The 16,402-nt window shown below is 50.9% G+C and overlaps 2 long non-coding RNA genes across 3 annotated transcripts in view; one reads left to right on the top strand and one right to left on the bottom strand.

Moving 5' to 3' along the window:
• The window catches only part of LOC122438651, a 57,599-nt gene extending 43,057 nt beyond the window's left edge, over positions 1-14,542 (top strand). For both annotated transcript variants that reach the window (XR_006268600.1, XR_006268599.1), the window contains one exon: positions 9,235-14,542. This is a non-coding gene — a long non-coding RNA (uncharacterized LOC122438651). The remainder of the gene's footprint in view (positions 1-9,234) is intronic.
• On the bottom strand, positions 150-15,850 carry LOC122438653. Its single transcript, XR_006268602.1, has 3 exons — positions 15,714-15,850; positions 921-1,028; positions 150-287 (listed from the first exon to the last, which is right to left on the bottom strand). It is a non-coding gene; the product is annotated as an uncharacterized LOC122438653 (long non-coding RNA).
• Between the last annotated feature and the right edge of the window lie 552 nt (positions 15,851-16,402).

Below are 16,402 nucleotides of genomic sequence, written 5' to 3'. Positions count from 1 at the left end.
GGGCTCTGTCTTCCACTACAGTTGCTTTTTGTTCTTTCGGCTAGAGCTGCAAAGGGACAGATAGGCCACTCAGTAGACGCCGAGATGCTTGTGGAAGTGTGTGGTGGATGGGCCTTGGCAGAGCTGGTGAGGGGGCTGGCTGGGCCGTGGTGGGCTTTGAGGAAGGGCGCTTGCCGGAGTCGGCCACTTCCCTAGGCTGCTGACAGTCTCTGCCACCGGAGTCCTCGGCATGTGGGTCGCTTCGCCCTGTCCCAGACCCACTCTCCTAACATCGTCTTTGAGTGTCCCTGGTTCACAGCAAGTGATCAGAACAAATAAACCTTAGGTCAAGGAGCTTCGCCACCTCTTTTCCAGCCTAAATGACAAGCACCCTAAATTCCCTTGGTTTTTGGTGCTTGATGGCATCCCAGCTTAGAGATGGGTTTGCAGCCATGTCCTCATTGCAGACTGATACACAGCATCTGCCTCTTGGGGCCGCGTACAGCCTGATGGAAGAAGGCACGGCCTCGTGGTCACCACTAGAAATTAACTGTCATTTCATTTTTGTACTGTTTCTTTTTTCCCCATTCAGGCTTCAATTTTCTATCTGTAAAATGTTGATTTTATTAGATTATATAGAAGATTTTTTTTCTTTATCCTAAACCTGCGATTTTAGACTAGAACATTGAGGGTAGGTCAGTATCCACCTCCTTCTCAGAAGTTCGGGAAGACAGGTCTGTCCAGACTGTTGAGACCCTGGATGAAGCTCATCAGACTCTGGATCTGGGGCTAGAATTTTAAAGCCATTAGCTCCTCTGAAAGGAATGAGAGGGCATTCCTGAGACGGGGCAGAGGGGGAAAGCCTTACTCACAGGAAGCTTGTTAGCTGACTAGCTGCTTAGCGAGCACGTCCCCGCCCGGACCTCCTCCAGGATACTCACCCTCTGGTCCAGTGTCACCTTTGTCCTGAATTCTCTGCTCAGAGCCGATATGCGATAGTATTTTAGAAGCCTAGCCAACCAGTGCTTTGAAATGGAAAGACAGCCATACTGAAAAAAATGTAACACAACCTAAGTTAATGTTCTAGTAATACCAGTATTCAGAAGAGGCATCTATTTGAGTGAATTTTCAGAGGGAAAAAAAGTTAAATAACCTGAGTTTTTCCCTTGCCGCTGTCCCTGCTCACCTTTACACTCCAGCAAGACTCAGCATGTTGCTTCCCAAACCTGCCAGGCCGTTTGCTGTTGCCCTGCCTTTGAACACACAGCTGCCCCACCCTTACCCTCTGCCCACCTCCCCAGCACCATTGTACCCCACCATGCTCACCTCTCCCAGCCCAGTGCTGCTTAACAGATACCCAGATACTAAAGTAGGGAGTTGAATGGGCTTTTTCATTAATTTGCCAGGAGCAAGGGAGGGTAGTTACAAAGCACCACTCTAACCTGTTATTTTCTGCGCTATTAAAATGTAAAGCAGACCGATGAAAGAACCTGCTCTCCCCACCAGTCATCAGCAGGCTGTGCAGGGGGTTTATGAATCGTCTTCTGAATCCACAGCTAGTTTTAAAATCTAGCTTCTGGGCTTGGTCTGCAGGAAATAGGACCGTGAGATCATAAATGCTATGGAGGGAGTATGAAGTTATTTACCAGGTCCTATAACATTACCACTGGGACTCCTGCGTAAGCTGCTTTATTAACTGGGTTACACCTGTTTTGAACCTTAATATCCCCAAAGGGGTTAACATGTCAGAAATATAAACAGCTTTAAAATAAGTCTAAATATAATTATAAAGTTTCTAAACATGAGGTTTGGTTACATTCCCAGGCAGTGGGATTATATAACAGGTTTGTAAGGAAGATAAGATCTGGGGGTGCATTCTTAGCTTTTAAGATAGGTGTCTTGAGAAAGTGCTCTTGAAACATGATGGTGTTACTCTTGGGGATTTAAAAACAACAGAGCACAGAAACGCTGTTTTAGATAGATTGGAGATGTTTTCCAGGATGGACTCTTTCACGTACTGATTTAATTGAGAGCCCTCTCAGATGAAGCTGAAATACCACCACTGTGATGATAACAGTGTCGGCTAGCTGTGACCTGAACTGTACCAGCCGCGACTCACCCGGGATTCCAGGGCACTGCGGTCGTGTTTCCTGTCGCTTCAGTCTTCCGGGGGCAGGATTAACAGGGATAAGTCATTTCTGTGTTCAAGTCTCTAATTTTTCATGCATGTAAACAGTAGGTGAGAATAGACCTGACCCAACACAGGTTTGGGAGATCTGTACCACTAACAACAGCAGCTAACAGTGTTAGCTGGGCACCGTATATCAGGCACTAGGCGGAGTACTTTACTTGGTTGTCTGTTTTAATAAACAACCCTATGTGGCGGGTACTGTTACTATACCCATTTTATGGAGACGAAACTGAGGGGCAGAGAGGTTTTTATCTCCCAAGATTACACAGGTAGTAAGTGCAAGATCCAGGATGGAATCATAGCAGTCTGGCTCCTAAACCCAAGCTCTTAATTTGCATCCTATTCAGTTTCCATAAACAACTCATATTTTGGAGGTACTTTTATTCTTTGGGGCTGCTTAGCTTCATTTAGTCCATTATCTTCCGTGGTGCTTTTAATGTATTAGGGAGGATGCATGCAGCCCCCAAAGCTGGGCATTTTCATGCCTAACCTTGCTCTGGATCACCTGGTTGCAGCTTGTTATTAATGATGCATGTTACCACAACATAGCCCCATGGCTCCAGCAAATGCGCTATTGGTTATAAGAGAGTAGTATGTCCAAAAAAGGGAATTAACAAAGCAGCTATCCCAACTACCAAAAAAACAGTGTGATTGACTCATGAGGAATCCCTTTTTCTTTTATTATTGGAAGTGAATAGAAACTCATTAATATCATGCCTTCCAGTAAGTTCTATAATTTAAGTAAGTAAGCCCTATAATTTAAGCATACTCTCAGGACCCAGAAATCTGTTGTCTTATGAGACTATTATTGCTTGGTTGACTGCCTACATACTGCCTCATTTGGGGGGGAGCTGGTTTTCTACTGTTGTAACACAAAGGTCCTTCATGTATTGGTCTCATCTTTTGGCACTACCCCATCCTTCCCCTATTCCATGGTCTCTGGTCCATGCGCTCTTCATGGAAGCTCTTTCCTTCCCTCTCTTCCTAGCCAACCACTACTGTTCCTTCAGATGAAGCCTCCTCCAGGCAGCCTTCTTTGACTGCTCAGGACCAGGTCAAGTGCCCCAAATGCTTCCACAGTGCCCTCTGCTTCTTCGTGCACATGTTATTTTAAGTTCTAACTTCCTGTTTCTTGTCTGTCTTTCCTGACTGGAAAAGCTGGCCCTGTAAGGATTACTTACAGGTATTGTTTACTTTTGGATAGGGGCTTCCCTGGGGGCTGAGTATTAAAGAATCTGCCTGCCAGTGCAGGAGACACAAGTTCGATCCCTGGTTCAGGAAGATCCCCTGGAGAAGGAAATGGCAAGTCACTCCAGTATTCTTGCTTGGGAAATCCCATGGACACAAGAGCCTGGCGGGCTGCAGTCCATGGGGTCACAGAACAGTTGGACAAAACTTAGCGATTAAACAACAACAACTTTTGAATAAAAACCCTGACACACAAGACAGTGCCTGAAATGATAGATGCTCTACAAATGTTTCAGTGAGAGACAGGTAGAAATGACATGCTTGGAGATGAGGGCAACTAATATATACAGTGCCTAGTGGCTACAGTTCAGAAGGTGCATTCATGATTTTACGGTCCTGAATGCTCATGGCAACACAGGGAAATCAGTTCCTTTTACCCCTTTGCACTGACGTGGAAACAGCAGCTTACCCCTGTGCGCACACGTGGTTAGTAGGCGGGAAAGCCAGGACTTGAGCTTAGGTCTGTGACCCCGCACCTTATGCTCTAATATACCATGTGAATATCCCAAGGCCAGTCTTAACACAGCTAGTAGACTCTGTAACAAAGCAGCGTGCCATTCTTGCCCTAACCAAGTAGATCCGGAGGGAGAATTGATGGGTTTTAATTTCTCTTGCTGGCCTTCTTGGCATCCTCCTACCCCCCACCCTCACCCGCATTTCCAGTGAAAGCCTTCCAGTGACTCATGCCAGATCCTTTCCAAATTTCAGGGTGTTGATGGTGAATCTTTTGTTTGCAGAGCAGGCCGGCTGCTGGTTGTATTTGCGGGAGCTTTTGGAAAAAATGGCTGAGAGTGGGAGTTCTGGTAAAGTCCTTAAGCAAACTGAGTAAGATCCTGGTGTATCAGGGAGTAAGAAATGAGCAGGGTGGGAGGTGTTGGGGGGGGTGCAGGGGAGGGGTCTAGGAACCGAGAAAGGGAGCAAGAGGATGTGAGTCCGGGGCTGGTTCACTCGGCAAGTCAGAGGTTGTTCAGAGGCCGCTGGCTGGAGTGGGCTGGGTAATGAACCAGTTGAACAGACCTTAATATCAGATGGGGGTGTTCTTCCCAGGCCTGTGGGGGTGGGGCGGCAAGCAAGTGAGCTGGCAGCATGTTGGACACGCAGAGCTTAGGTATGACAGACTCACCCAGAATGCAGGGCCAGTGTCATTTCCTTAAGCAGGGAAGCCGTGGAATACAGCACAGTCAGAGGAGAGAGAGATTCAGGGCAGCACTCCCTAAACTCGAAGAGTTGAGGATTTAATACTGAGCCCTGCTGTGTTCAAGGTAGTCCTGGGAATGTTGTCAAAGGGAGGAATGTTTAATTGCACACAGATTAATTTCGCCACCACTACAGAATATTAGGCATCTCTTCAGCAGTGGTCTGGCGTGTTAGTTACAGATGCCTCCTTTTGTACGTGGTTATGCGCAGTGAGAAGCCATCCCCGCATCTACTGTGGTTTTCCTGGGTGGTGGGCAAGGGCAGGATGAGGTGGAGATATGGCTGGAGGCACCTTCTCCAGGACATACAGAGATCAGAGTGGCTTGAGGAGGTCAAGGCAGGCTGTTTCAGTCAACAAAGATTTCTTGAGCGTGCCAGGCACTGGTCAGCACAGAGGATAGTGACCTCTGTCGCCATGGAACTTGAGTAAATGCCCAGAAAAACAGCCTATTAAAACCCAGGCTCCCTGAGACCAGGGGAAATGTGCTATGATGAGATGGAGCCTTCCCTTCACGTGGTTCTCTGAGGAGGTGATTTCCGAGGTGAGAGCTGGAGGGTGGGGAAGGAGTGTGTCTATGGTGGCACCGGGGTTGGGGGGGCGTGGGTTCCAAGCACAGAGAGCAGCACATTCAAGAGCTCTGGAGTAGGGGAGAGCCTGGCCTTTGAGGAGCAAGAAGGCTGGTGTGGCCCAGGTGAGGGAGGGGCAAGCAGGTGTGGCCCCTCAGAGGCCTCCAGCTTGACCTGTCTCTGCTCCGGAAGACGTCCACCCCAGAGGTCTCAGGCACATGGCCGGTGAGCCCCGGACGTGTCCCCGACCCCAGCCCCCAGGCTCTTAGGAGAGGCCTGGTCCCCAGAGGGCTGCTGCCTCTTCCCTGTTCCGTCACTGTCACTTGTCAGGGGGTCTGCAGCAGATGCAGATTTTAGTGAAACCAGTAGTCACGTCAGGTGCCCCAGAGTGTGAGAATATGCCCACGGGACTATAAAGTGACTTGACATGGAAATGGCTTTAAAACAGATGATCTGCCTGCCCTAGGGTGGTCACGCGTGCCAGTCTTGTCAGCAGGAAGACAGCCAGGCGGCAGGATTAAAACAAAACTCCTGGGTCAGTTCTGTGAAGTGCATTCTATGTTCTTGGCCCCTGAAGTTCTGGGGCAGGTGGTCTGCTGATTGGGTGTTGCTGTTTCCTGGAGATGGGGTGGGGCGGGCAGGTTCTGACTCTAAACCTCCTCCCATCTGAGGTCTGAGCCTCCCCAGTGAGCAGCCTGGCTGCCTCCTGCAGGCGAGTCCCTCTCCCGAGTCCGGAGGCCCGAGTCCCGAGTGGGCAGGAAGGGTTCCTCTGCACTGCGGCGAGGTCAGGGTAGGCCTCTGGCCACACGAACCCTTCCCGCTTTCTGAACCCTCCCGCCTTTCTCCGTGCCTTCGCTCTTTGAATCACCTCTCCCCCATTTTAGCAGAAATGAACTTCGAACTCACTTGGGGGGAGGGGGGCAGGGCCAGGAGGAAGAGAGTGCTCTGCAGTGTTGTGTAAACACCAGTTCCTGATCCTTCTCCTCTTTTACTACCTGTAGGGACAGGTGGACTCGGAGAAGCTGCTGGCAGGGAGAGCTGATTGTTCTCAAGGCTGTGGGTTGTGCAATAGAGCAGACGAGCTTTGAAGCCACAGGAGGTCAGAGCAGCTTGACCACGCGGCACATTACACAGAAGTTTCCCTTTATATGAGATCCTGTTTGCTTGACTCTCATTAGGAGTGCCAACACTTAGCTGGATCTCCGCTAGTCTATAGTTCGAGGAAGTGGTTTCCTTTAAAGGACTTTACCTGCAAAGTTGAGATGCCAGGCTGGAACAGCTAGCTACCCTTGGCATCTACATTTTAACGGAATGTTGTTATATCCTAGCCTGTAACTTTGTAATCAAGTCCATGAGAAAGAAAAAAAATAAAAAGAGAAGATCCTGCCTTCTTTATCCAGTTACGGAGTGGAGGCAGACGGTGATGGAATAGGTTCCGGTGATGGAATAGGTTCTGTGGACCAGGCTGTGCTGAGCTGGCGTCTGGGACAGTGACCAGACGGACAAGAGCAGAAGTGGAAGATATTTTTAGCCGGTCAGGGCTGCTTCGAGACGTGGGTTTCCCCCCAACCCAATACTTCCAGCAGGAGGTTCCCTGCCAGGCATACTTGGTTTGGTTCACTTCGCTTCCATGTCATGTTTTCAAACATTCATGAGGCCTGGTGGGCTGCCGATTTGATGGAGCAGCTTTGAAACCCGCACAGTTCAGGCCTGAGTCTGTGACGCGGCTGGAGGGGCTCTTGGAGGACTCTGTGTCTCCCCGTCTCCCCACCCCCCAGGGACTAGTGTCTTCCCTCCCACATGTGGTATTCTCTCGAAATCAGGGCCAGGGGACATAGTTCACTCTTTTTCTCTTTTCCTCTATCGAGGTGATTCAGGCACGCCTGGAAGTTCTGATGTTGAGAACAACATGCCCATCTACAAGTGGGTTCTTAAAATTCTGGGTGAGCCAATTTAAACCGCTGGCAATGGTACATCAACGGAAAACTTCAGTGAGGTTATAAATCAAGTACGACTTAAGAATAAGTGAGAAAAGGAAGGGATCCTACCTGGGATAAACTGGCTGTCTCTCGAATCACTCTGCAGGCTGCAGGGCTTCTGTGTGTAGTAAGGAAGCTATAGGTCAGTTTCCACACAGGGGTTTGGGCCCGTTTGGTGAAACTTTCACTTGGCGGGTCATTGTTTTGATTGAGGGCTGGTGGGTCTCCAGCCACGTGAGCGAGTGGTGGCAGGAAGAGCATAGAAGGCACCAAGTGCCGTGTGGAGGAAGCGCCGGCGGAGCTGAGGCCGGGCCCCTGTCTGTCCCCTGCAACCGCCAGCGGCCGGGAGGTTCCCGGGCCTCTCTCTCCCCCACTGTTGATAAGCTGAGACAGTGTATGGCCCACGGGCCCTGAAGTCAGGCTGCCGGGGTCTGCGGCCCGGTTCTGCCACTTGCTGGCCGTAGGACTGCACACATTAAGGTTACTTAATGCCTCAGTGCCCGAGCTCCTTGTCTGTCAGATGGGAACAGTACCCATCTCACAGGCTGCTCTGAGGCCTGAAGGGTTAACGTGTGTGGTGTGCCTGCAAGGCCGTCTGCCATTCCTGGGAGGGATCCATCACACTGGCTCTAGGGATGGAGCCTGCTACTTTCTCTTACCTCTTCAGGCACGTAGACCAACGTGGTCACAAGAGCCAGTCAGAGCAAGTGATGGCCAGGAAAGCCCTGGGGCGAGGTCCCGGAGCCCCTTGGTACCCGCCTCCCTCACCGGCTATTACACTGCAGCCCTCGCCATCCCCCACCCCAAGGAGAAACTCAGCCCCACACAGAGCCCAGGCCCCAGAAGCTCCCGCAGACGGCTGACTGCACACGGGACCCGGGGCCTCGGTGGGCAGTGTTGCTGACCTGGGTACGGCACTCCTGGGCCTGCCGAGGTCCCAGAGTCATGCGCCCGTTCCCTGCAGTTTCAGGGGTCGTTGTCAGACTGGGTCATGGGGGCCAAGCTCTTTACTAGCTAGTTCTTCTTGGTGAAAACCCTTTCATTAAAAGTTTTCTTTCTCAATCTACATTGTTTCAGACTCCCCAGCACACTTCCTGGGCTGGTTTCCCTTCAGATACCCCCAGTGAGAGCCAAGACCACCAGTTTTCATGCTGACCCCTCTCCAAGCCCACCCCCCAAATCACCTGATACTCTGTGGTTTCTGCAAGAGGTTCTCAATGGGAGAGAGTTATGTTTATGGGGCAAGTTCAGAGAGCTTATGTCTTCTCTTCAAAATGGACTTAGCAGCTCTGCCTTATGTGGTGGGGAGCCCCATTCACTTAAGATGGGGGTTCCATCCAGTCTCTACTAGGAATTACATCTTTAAAGGCTGCCTGGGCAGGACAGTCTGGTATTCCTCGCTAGAGACCTGGGGATTGTCAGCGGACATCTACGAATCCAGGGGTTTCTAAGCAGGTGAGCAGTCTGGGAGGAGAAAGCCAGGTTGAGGGCAAATGAGGTTCTGCTGATTGTCTCCTAAGTCACAAACCTGAAGTTTTGGGAGATCCTCTGGGTAAGGACAGAACCACCCTGAATAGATAAGTGTCTCAAATCGACTTTCACAAGGAATGAACTGAGAATGGTAAACATTCTTCATCACTAAAATTATTCATCCAGAAGGCCCGGGAAAGGCCAACCACTTCTTGTGGTCAAAATTCAGAGCTCCCAGGTCTTTTTGCAAACCTGGGAATTCTCTCCCTTCATCCTGGAGGGCCTGGCCTTGAATGGCTGTCTGAGGCTGCCCCCTTCTGGCTGGCATCAGCAGTGCGTGTGTAAGCTGTTGCTGAAGTACTCTGCAAATACTCTGAAATACTGTCATTTTAAAGGTCTTTTCTCAGGCGCTGTCTCTCTGCACATATCACTCCATATCCAGGGCTTAACCATTCTGCTTTGGCATCTATTTTTGTCCCCTTTTGACTCCAGAGTCACTACTTTCAAATAAGCTGTTCCATGGCCTCCCAACTGATCTTTCAAAAATGTGAATCTGATGTCTTTCTCCTGCTCAAAGCCCTTTAACGGCTCCTTTTTTTCCAGGTTCCAGCACTAGTCTCAGAAGATCCCCGAGGCCCCTTCACTGCCCCAGCCTGCGTCTCTACCTGTGCTCCTCTGTCTCCCTCATCTGCTCACCTGCTAACACCTGGGCCTTCTGAAGAGTCCTCTCAGGTATCTCCTCCTCCAGGGAGCCCTCTGCCTTAGATTAGAGGATGTGATGTGACGTGGTAAGAGGGAGGAGGGAAGTGGGGGAAACGTGAGCACACTTTGTTAGAACCAGTCTGTTCTTCCTCTCCCACAAGATGCAAGCTACCTGAGGGGGAGACTTTCTCTCTGTGTCACCATGTCTGGCTGTCACTGTTGTCACCACGTGCAGAAGGAATAAGGGGAGGCAGAATAAAAGCAGGCAAAGACTCAGGTCAGTGACGATTCCTCCTGGGCCTGGTGGAGTTTGGGAAAGAGCTCGACTAAGCTCCAGGCCGAGAGTGAAGGCGCAGCAGTCAGGGCGGATGGAAGGAGGTCTCTCCTCCCAGAGCAGCTGGCTAAGCTCTCCTTCCTGCCCGCCTTCCCGATTCCACAGCAGGACCCGCCCACCTGTACTGCACACCCTTTCTGACACGTACCCTGAGTACTATCCAGAGTCTAGGACTCAAGAATTATTTCCTGATGGACTTAATTACTTATTTAGCAGGCGATGTGGCAAAAGCACATCCTGGAGTGTCTGTTAAATCAACTGTACTTCAATTAAAAAAAAAAGACCAGGGAAGGAAAGAAAAAAACAAAAAGACGTGTGTTACTGTCTCTCTGTGGGTATGAGGCGTTGTGCTGGCCACTGTGGGCCATCAGAGGGAAGGCCTTCTTCTGGGCCTGCATGGGGCTGACTGTCCAGCTGGGGAGAAAGCAGAGCATGCAGGCCACATGGGGGATGAGATAGCTGGGGTGACCATGTCACAAGGCAGCATGTGATTAATTGCCAAATGGCTCAAGAATGTGGTAGTGATTGAACATGGTAACATATGTCCAAGTGCCCCACCCCTCAGCACTTCTGAGCCCAGCAGGCCCTGCCCTCTGCCCCCCTCACCCAGGAGAAACCCCGTCGATGCATCTCATACAGCATAGGTACTCAGTCAGTCAGGCCAAGTCCTTCAAGTTCAGATCCCGTCCCGCCTCCCAGCCCCCAGCGCCCCCTGCCCTTGAACCCAAAGATGCAGAGATGCTCAAGAGAACGTGCCATCTTGTTTCTGTACAACCCACTTCCCTCCCTTGTCCATCCTTTAAAACCCTCCTCTTCCTTTAAAACCCAGCCTAGAGTTCCTCCTTAAAGCCTGCTGAGCCTGCAGAGCTCCTTGCATACGCTGGACGGTGATGCTCACGTGAATCTGTCCTGCAGCAGGAGGAGGGAGGGAGGGAGGGAGGTAAACTGCCGCAGGGTCCTAGAGAGACTGAGTACACATCGGTTGGTTTTGCAGTTGAGACCTAAGTGCAGGTGAGTGCAGAAGGTGACCTGTCCAGGTGGTTGAGGGAGGCTGCGTAAAGGAGGGAAGGTTGAACTGGACGTTAAAGGTTCAGTTCAGAGAACAGGCAGACAACGAGGAGAATCCGAGGTGGACTAGCTCTGTGTCTGACTGCTGGCAGCCCAATCGGCCTCTCAAAACAGAAACACAGAGGAGAGGGAGCAAGCCCTGCAGAGCAGAGTGGCGGGGCGCAGCTTCTTTTAGCTGGAGCAGAGGGTTTACCTGAAGGAAGTCAGGAGGATGCCCTGGAGGAGGGATGGACGTAGGTGATGGAAGGTGATGGAAAGACCTCAAATGCAGTGGGGGTATCTTGCAGGTGGTGGGCACCCTTTATTACTGGTGAAAACCATGGCAATCTGATCAAAGTGGTGTTGAAAGTGGGAGCCGCCCCATGGCCCTGCCTTCATTTTAACACCATGGCCCAAGGCCCACCATCTCAGTGGAGACCGAGATGCTCAGCACCCAGGCGCAAAGCCCCTCCACACACACAGCCTCACCTGGAAACGCTGGACTTTATGTAAACAAAGGCTCTGCTTCCGGCACTGCCCTTGACCTGGCTCTGAGCTGTTGATTCTTTGAGTCCATTCAGCTCTGCCCTGTCCCCTCGTGACTGGCAGTGACCCGGAAGGTGGCAGCACCCCCGAAGCAGGTGGCCTCCAGAGCTGAGTCACCGCCCTGGGAACAGTGCCCTGGCGAGGCCGGCCCGCGCAAACCGGGAGGTCTCCACCTCGCCCGGCTCTGCAAGGCTCTCAGGGCACCGTCGGTGCTGCCGAGAAAGGGATCCTTTATGCATCCCGAGTGTCAAGCTGATAGGAAAAGGGAAACAGAGGCCACGGAAGACCAAAAAGGAAACTGTCCTGATGGTCGTTTCTGGCTGGTGTCTTTGGCAAAGTGCAAAGGGTTTTTCTCAACAGTTACAGGGGCTGTGGTTGTTTTAATTGAACAGACACAAATTATCCATTGATGGGGTATCTTTAAGAATGGAATGAAGAGGATTTGAAAATGTTGGTTTAAGATTCTGTTTGACCTTGTAAAGTAAGAGAGCTCAAGGAATAAAATTACATGGAGTGATAGGATACCTAAGCTGCCAGTATCCTCAGAAATGAGCAAATGGGGTTTAAGGTTTGTTTTTTTTAATATCATTTTTTTTTCTATCATTCATAGATACTCTGGTGGATGTTGTTTTTAAAAATTATGGTGCTTTCATTTCATCCCAGAGAAGATAAAAATGCAGTGTTACTCTTGAAAGGAAGGGTTTTTTGTTTTTTGGTTTTTTTTAGTCTGACTTGTTTACTACACCAATGAATAGAGATGACCTCAGTCTAAAAAAAACAAGTTAACCATAATCTCACTCCTTGCCTGGCAAAATAAGCCTTTATCAAGTAGCAAGAGAAGTGCAAGTCTGACCACCAAGTCGTCATCTCAGCTGATTAGATTTTCCAAAGGACAGAAACAGAAGGCTCTCTACACGTTCACAACCAGACAACGGCTCTTGGGAAACACTCCCAGCTTACTCAGTTCCTATAAGGCCATGACAAGTCTGGTGACAATTAATCAGACAGCTGACCGAATGCAAAAGCTCTACACGGTTAACTGTGTTGTGACCACTGTGAGCTTTCACAGTCGGAGACCACATCTCTGGCTTTCTGAGTATGCAGTTCTTTAACTTAAAAAGCTTAATTTTTTACACTTCACACATCATGAGCCTAGTTATTCTCCACTGCTGAAGTGTCCCTGGAGGCAGAATCCCAGTCATTTCCTTGGGCAGACTGTCTTGAGCACTGGGTGTATCTCCTTGCTCTGACAACCCTGGGACAGTTTTCAGCAAGGCCACGGAACTCACTGCTTAGTTGCCAAAGATGCTGTGAGCTGTGACTAGGAAGTTGGGTTTTCTCTGCTATTGTTTTACTTTCTGTGAGCCACACAAAAAAATATGGACAGTCAAAAGTGTTCCCAGTTTCTCTGAGGCAAGAAGAACTGAGGCGAATTCTACTAGAAGCCAGAGCCATGTCCTGATTCCTACAGCCTCAATAAAGGCCAAATCAAAACAGATTTGAAAGCTAGCGGCCAGTTGATTGTAGGATCTATTCCAGCCAAAAAGAATCTCTAGACTCACTGGGCTGGGGCATGTGGTTTAGAGGGAGGATTTTTTAATAAGAGCGCAGCTTTTTATTCTTTATTTTTTGACTAGTCTGGAGGGAGAACCATTATGCTTTGTGGGTAGAGACTGCAAAAAAAAAAAAAAAAGCAGTGACTTTCTGGTGACTATACAGAAAGATTAATGGGCACTGGCCCTGAGTTCAGCCTGCCCGCCCTTAAGGAAGCCAGCACAGGTACCAGCCTGGAGCAGCAGAGTCAGAAGGCTCCATAGAAGCACTCAGGGCCCGAGGAGTTAAAAAGGCAGAGACAGCCAGTCAGCAAGTGCCCGCCTAGGCACGGATTTGTTTATCCTGCCCTTCTGAAGTCAGAGCCAACATTCTTCATGGTTTTGGATGATTCAGAATGCTTCTCTCTTGGCAGAGCCACTTTCCACACAGGGGCTTACGACTGAAGCCCCTTAGGTGTGGACCAGAGCAGAGACCCACCTCACACTTGATGTCACAGCTTAGAATCCTCTTATATTAGAGCAGCAGGGAAACTGTCCCATACAGCTGCCTGTCTCAGAGGTGAAGACTGAACCCAGGGCCTGGGGCCTGCCAGAGGTCACTGCGCGGGAAGGCAAGGCCAGCAAGAGCCAGGCCATCCTCCTCCAACCACACAGCTCCCGTCCAAGCCCGGTGGGGGAGGCCTCTGCCCTTTGAGGAATGCTTAGAAAAGGGCTTAGGTCAGAAGGAAGAACCTCATTTTTACAAAATGAAACAAATCAGTCATTTACTTGTCACAGGCAGCTTTCCCTAAACCTCCTCTGTCCACGTGGTGAATTTATTATCTCCTGGACTTCCAAAAATAAAAATAATAGCATTGCTGTCTATGGGCCAAAATGGGAGACTTGAATATACCCGCCACTGCCCCCCCGCCACTTCTCTTTTCCTTTTTCTGGATGAGAATTAACTTATTTCACGGCTAGTTCTTAATAAAACAAACGTTGACTCCTTCCCACAGGAGACGGAATTGAGCAATGTTCTCTGAGAACACGCTGTGCTCCTTGGAGCCCTGAGTGAATGTGATGTTTAGAAGATGCTCTAGAAGCTTGGAAGTGCCTCTTGGGAATAGAGTGAAGGGGGTGGAGATGGGGTAGCGAAGCCACCGCGGCCGCCCGGGAGGAGCAGTGACTCACCCCGCCTGCTTGGCCGGGGACTTCAGGCCTCGAGACGCCCATGGGGCAGGACTCAGTTCCCCTTGAGCCCCGACATGAACCAGTGACCTTTACTGGACCCACAGGCCGCCTCCACATCCACAAGAACCACAGAGAAGGACGCATCAGGACCCTGGCTCTCCACCAGCGGCCTCCCCGAGCCCCTAGGCAGACGATGTCAGGGGTATTTGTACAAGGCAACACCCCGCACCAAGAAATGAAGCCACTTCCCTGAGGAGGAAAAGCCAAAGGAAGATTCCCACCCGAGGCCTCCTGGGGGCAAGTGCCCCTCCTAGGTGGCCCGAAAGCAGCCGTCACATCACGTATCACTTTGTTAACAGCGCGGTGGTGGCGTTAACACGTCAGGAATATCAATTAAGCATGTCCGACAAGATCTGTTCGTGGGAGGAGCTGTCCCGTAGTGCCAGTAAGTGCCACCTTCCCTCCTGCCAGGCCTGGAATTCGGGGTGGAGGACTCAGCTTGTGTTGAGCTTCTAAGCATGATTTTAGGGGATAAATAATAATGCTTTCCTCTCCATCACTCGTATTGTCTTCATTTTTAAGATAGACTGTATTTTAAAAAGAGCCAGGAATAAGTGTTCGGTCGTGTCCCCAGCGGCCTTTCCCAGGCATCAAGGCTTCTGGGTCTCCACATGCTGCCCCAAGGTGGGGGGACCCCAGGAGGGGCCTGGGCACTGGTTTAATGTACTGTCTACCACTGAGTTTTAAAACTCTGATTTTGTTATATATGTGTGTCCTTAAAAAATTTAGAATCTAGCAAATGTTTCAAATTTAAGCCACAAGTAATATTTTCCTAGCAGAAAATTACATGATAAAGCTGGAGAAACAGAATAGAAAGCCACTCAGATTCTCCTTAAGGTTTGTGCATTGGCATTGGACTCAAAGGTGCTTCCAGTCCTGTGAGGCGAAGCAAGGGAGGGGGTGTGCAGTCAGAGGTGGGCCACAACCCCGGCCCTCCAGACAGACGGGGATCCCTGTACACCCTGTTCATCAAGGCCTCCTGAGAAAGGGCTCCCAGCCTCTCTCGGGAACCCAGAAGGACCCAACCACCCTCATTTCTTCTTGCCCACACCTCTGCAGACGTGGAGACTAGAAGGCCCTGGGAAGGATTATTATCCTGACCCTGCAGTCCGGGGCCTCAGCTTTGGGTCCCCATAGACCCTAGAGTCTAACCCCTGTCCTGGTACCTAAACCCCACCTTGCCCGTTTGTCTAGACCCCCACGAGCCCGCCGAGGCCATGAGGACTGGGACCCCGGCCGGTTCACTGTGTGTCTCCAGCCCAGTGCTTCCCACGTAAAGTCCGACAAACACCTGTTTCTCCTGTTCTTCATAAACTTCGTGTGTTCTCTCATCTGCTGCCACCTCAGATCTCTCTTTCACTGTGTGTGTGCACACGCATGTGCGCGTGGGGAGGGCGGAATGCACACGTGAACTTGCTGTCTCACACACAGCAATCCTGTGTTGCCTCAAATACCTTGTAGTCTAGTTTCCCAAAGGTCCCACATGCAGTGGCTTTCCCCCATGTTCACTGACTTCACCACTCCCCACCCCAACCCTCCGCCACGTTTAACTCGGTGTCAGCATCCCCTCCGGTCCTTCCACCTGCCCCGGCCACACCTGTGGAGCCCAGCTAGACCCCATTGCTCTTCGAACCCCACCCCGCCCCCACCCCCGCCAGCCCCATGCTCACCCAGCCCTGAGTGACTGCGGCGCCGTCCTCTGCGTGCACTCTGAAGTACTCGCCCGTTCTGTGTGTGAGCCGTCCTTCCACCGTCACACTGTATGGTCACGTGCAGGCGCACCGCATCGTATACTGTACCTGTTTTTCTGGTGGCTGGCCCAGCGCTGGGCTCTGAGGAGGCGATCAGTGAATGCCTGCTGACTGGTTTTGACGTTTCTGTCTTCTTTGTGCTTAGTCGCTGAAGTCGTGACCGACTCTTTGTGACCCTATGGACAGGCTCCTCCGTCCCTGGGATTCTCCAGGCAAGAACGCGGGAGCGGGCTGCCGTTCCCTTCCCCCGGGGCTGTCTGTGCCATGGTGTTGAGAAGGGACTTGCGACCCTGTTGCACTGTTGTTGTCAGCCCCTCCACGAAAGACGTGACTGTCCCAGCCCCTCCCGTGGATGTGGCCCAAGCTGGCCCCCACACAGGCGGTCTTCTTTCGGGGCCCTCATTATGTCCTGTCATCACCTCTTTGTTTATTTACGTGGGACTCACCTGCCATGTTTGCTCTTGTGTCCTCTGAGCCTCATTCACCTCCTGGTACATTGTCATCTCTGCGAAACTGTGACGCACGACTAGATGGATGGACGTGGTTAGAAGATTCCCATCCCGGTTTCGGATTGTATATCTTTTCTCTTCCCGGACTCTTGACTCCCT

The sequence above is a fragment of the Cervus canadensis genome, chromosome 3, assembly GCF_019320065.1.
Source record: "Cervus canadensis isolate Bull #8, Minnesota chromosome 3, ASM1932006v1, whole genome shotgun sequence".
NCBI lineage: Eukaryota > Metazoa > Chordata > Mammalia > Artiodactyla > Cervidae > Cervus > Cervus canadensis.
The sequence above is the reverse complement of the archived record's forward strand: the minus strand, read 5'-3'. Positions and strand labels throughout refer to the sequence as shown.